We start from the raw sequence: 4,620 nt of genomic DNA on the forward strand, positions 1-4,620 counted from the left end.
TATGTGGTGTCTGTCTTCCCCGGTGATGACCAGGCCTTCTGTCGTTCCTTTGTCGCACGCTTCATCACCTTTGTTGCTGCTCTTCATCACCTTTGTTGCTGCTCTTCATCACCTTTGTTGCTGCTCTTCTAAAGTCATTAATGAACTATGTGAGGTACTTGAGGTTGAGGAGGGAATCAGTTATGTAACGACTTAAGAAACTCGCGGATTACAACAAATCTAACTTTCCTGATAAAGAACCCATCAGTCACTACTGCCTCACCCGTTGTCTTAATACGGGTTGCGAACAGGTTAGAGAGGTTAGTTGTGCTGGTTGTCTCGTCTGAATTAAACTGTATTAAGTTTAAAACCTGTTCTCACCAATAATATATCGTATGTTGACGTCATAATACCCAACGTCAAAATATGATGTGCTATAAATCACAGCGGCTTGCTAAGTTGAGGAGCCGTTGGGTCCTCTCTCCACGGGTCCTCGGTTAGGGTTAGGTCCGGCCAATTTAGTACACCTTTTTTGTGACGTTGTGACAACTGCATGTGAAGGACGGGCAGGATGATCAACACATCACTGTCATGATGACAGTGATGACACCTCACTACCATCATGACAGTGATGACACCTCACTGTCATGATGACAGTGATGACACCTCACTAACATCATGACACAGTGATGACACCTCACTACCATGATGACACAGTGATGACACCTCACTACCATCATGACAGTGATGACACCTCACTAACATCATGACACAGTGATGACACCTCACTGTCATGATGACAGTGATGACACCTCACTAACATCATGACACAGTGATGACACTAACATGACCTGTCACCTACATTTTACCTCATCTGGTGCTCTTGCAAGATGATGCAACACGTGAAAATTAAAAGCAACGTCATGCTTTGAATTAAATATTCCGAGCAGAGGTTTAGCTAAGACATGACTTAAATACTTAATTCTTTCTGGTTTGAATTAACATGAGTAGATATATCGTGTCCTGATTCTCACGAAAGGAAGTATCCTGAGCATAATCTTAACATATTAATGAGAGGAACTATATATGAGGTTCCATGCAGGGGTGTGGTTACATGAGGAGACTGGCACTGCCAAACCTGTTCTCCCCTCTTAACTGACCACGGAGCGGAGTCTGGTATTTCCTGGTTGTGTGACACTGTGCCTACACAAATGGCGGTTAAAGCATTCAAGTTTAGCGTGATGGACGAGTGGGACAACAACATCGTCCCTACAGTTTCTGCCCGAAACGCTGCGCGTACTAGTGGCTTTACAAGAGTGCAATTACTGTACTATGCTATGTATTCTCACAAACCCAATGTACCTTCTTGTATATAAATAAATAAATAAAATAAAAGTCACCTCCTCACACGCCCACTAACTCCTAAGTAACCACATGACTGCATGCGCATATAATTGCATATCGACCTTCCTGTTATTAAGGATACAAGAGCTTGTTCAACCACGTCAAGAAGAGTTATCCTCCATGACAAGTGGTGTTGATATGGTGTAAAGTATAGTGGTAAGACTTATTCTGTGGTGCTACCGGGTCGCTGAACCTCCGCGGACATGCAAGTTTCCTCCAACATTTGGGGTGCACATTTTGAATAAGTCGTAATGGACACATTGTTATAAAGTTTCCGGTCCTCAAATGGTAAGTGATGGCTTGCTGTATCAGTGGTCTTGTGTCCTGCCGTATGGCAGGTCGGTATTTAGTTCACATGTGAGATAACCATCACTTTGGTTTCTTGTGAGGCAACATTCCTAGTCCACCTAAACGGAAATGAATCTGACGGGAGAAATGTGGCGAGTGAGGTACCACAAGCGTCCATTTTGGGGCCAATCCTTTTTGTCATAAACATTAATGACACAGATGAAAGTATTACAAACCACATCATCAAATTTACAGATGACAATAAGATGTATGGTAAAGTAGGAAGTGAAAATGATATTGAGGCCGTACAAAGAGAGCTACATGAACTCCACAAGTGGTCGGAAGACTGACAAATGCTTATTAATTCTGAAAAATGCAAGACCTTGCATGTGGGACATAACAATGGACATCACAACTATCAAATCAACAACATTACCTTGCAGCACATTAATGAAGAAATGAATCATGGATTCAGAATCCATAAACCACTGGAAGTTTCACAAGTGGGAATTGTAGTAAAAATAAGCTAACCAAATCCTTGGAATTGTCAAACGAAATTTTGACTTAAAGAAAAAGAAGGTAGTTATTCAACTGTATAAATCTCTGGTGCTCGGATGACACTTGGATTACTGTATCCTAGTATGGAGACCTCATCTGGGGAGGATATAGCAGCTTTGGAGAAAGTTCAACACCAGGCAACAAAAATCATTCCTGAACTAAATCGACTCTCACACCAGGAAAAGTTGGGAGCCACAGGGCTAACAACACTGCAGAGCGAGCATAACGGGGTTGGTCTCATCGAAGCTTTTAACATTTAATACTGAACAAATTGGAAGAAGATCCAGACCAGTTCTTCAAAACGTCAGCTGTAACACAAAGATGGAGTAACTGTTTCCAATCCGACAATCCACAATGTAAGAAAGAAAACGGGAGATGCTCTTTCACTGTTGAATTTCAAAATCCATCTCGATAAAATCATCAGGACAAATGGAGGGACCTTTGGCAAGCCGCCGGCTTCCTGTCCTCGTCCAGGTCACTTGAAAAATAGTGGCCCTCGGGTACATTTCCTGTACAATCTGTATCAACACTACATATATATCATTCAATGTTCACAATAACAGTAAAACACAAATTGACTCATTAATTTAAGGATGAGGAAATATTAGTGTTTTTTTTACAAAATTTTAATTAAGTATTTCTTGGATTCTCTCTTAAGCTAATTGAGAAAAACAGATTTTAATCTCATTTGGAAGGTCATCCATAATTTTGTTACCCGTAATTTGCACATTTCTGCTTTGTTTCAGTCTCACTCTAGGAATGTCATATTGATAGTTGTGTCTGGTGAGGTGGCCACGGGTGCGGCCATGGGTGTGGCCATGGGTGTGACCATGGGTGTGGCCATGGGTGTGGCCATGGGTGCGACCATGGGTGCGGCCATGGGTGCGGCCATGGGTGTGACCATGGGTGCGGCCATGGGTGCTGTTACAGCTCTCTGGGAAGTGCTTGGGGGTCTGGTATTGCACTTGAGAGCTTTAAAGTTACAGAGTACACGTGAGAGCGTGTAAACACTGGTATAGATACCTGGTGAATACAAGAGGCAGTGTGCCCACCTAGAATTATTCACTGCAGATGACACACACTGTGAGTGTGTGCGTGTCATCTGCCCCTGTCAGATGACAGATGCGGGACAGTTTGGGGACAATTTAAGGAAGAACACAAATTGTCATACGGGCAGCAGATGTAGAACAGTGCGGGCTTCCTCGTGTCACTGTTCTCACTCCTGACTTTAACTCACACTTCACTCCAGAAAAATAATATAGCACATAAGTTTCTTGTTCGCGTGAGGGACTTGGTACAATGGACCTTTCCTCTCATGTGTATTTTATATAAATAAAACGCTAAACTGTAATGTCAATCCTGACTTTAAAAGCTTCCTAAAAGGTTGCAACAGATCCCATGAGCACCACACCAGAAACCAATACCTATTTGATATTCCAAGAGTACGACTTAATCAAACTAGAAATGCTTTACAAATCAAGGGACCCAGAATGTGGAATGACCTTCCCAACCATGTTAAAGACTGTACCTCTCTCAACCAGTTTAAGATAAAAACTAAGCACTACCTAATTAACTCCATGTAACCTACCTCACCCCTGAAATGTCAACCCATGTCTTCTATTTTAAACAATGCTGTCTGTTGACCAAATTGTATTTTTTCTGTTTTTCTGCCATATTCCCCCCCCCCTTTTTTATTTTTTTTATTTTTTATTTTCTCAACACAATTTATACTTTAATTTTAATTAGTATTAAGTTTTAGTCTTAAGTGTTTTTCCTGCCCGAAACGCTTTGCGTAATAGTGGCTTTAGGCATTGTATGTATGTACTTTACCTGAATAAATATTTGATTTGATTTGATTTGATTTGGAAGATCCTGTGTACCGAATATACTCAGTTTCTATGATCGAGCCACAGAGATTTTACATGAAGGAGATAGTTGGGTTGATTGCATATATCTTAAAAAGGCTTTCGGCAGAGTTCCACATAAGAGGTTGTTCTAGAAACTGGAACATTAATTATTTATTTATTTATTTATTTATTTATTTATTTATTTATTTATTTATTTATATTTATACAAGAAATAGCATTGGGTTTATGAGAGTACATTACATGATGTACGCACAGCGTTTCGGGTAATATACTTGGAGGAGTGACAGGTAGGCTTCTAACATGGATGACATTTTCTGACAGAAAAATGAGGGCAGTGATCAGAGACAATGTATCGCACTGGAGAAATGTCACAAGTGGAGTACCACAGGGTTCAGTTCTTGCACCGGCAATGTTCATTGTCTACATAAATGATCTACCAGTTGGAATACAGACTTATATGAATATGTTTGCTGATGATGCTAAGATAATAGGGAAGATAAGAAACTTAGATGATTGTCATGCC

Source organism: Procambarus clarkii, chromosome 58, assembly GCF_040958095.1.
Source record: "Procambarus clarkii isolate CNS0578487 chromosome 58, FALCON_Pclarkii_2.0, whole genome shotgun sequence".
NCBI lineage: Eukaryota > Metazoa > Arthropoda > Malacostraca > Decapoda > Cambaridae > Procambarus > Procambarus clarkii.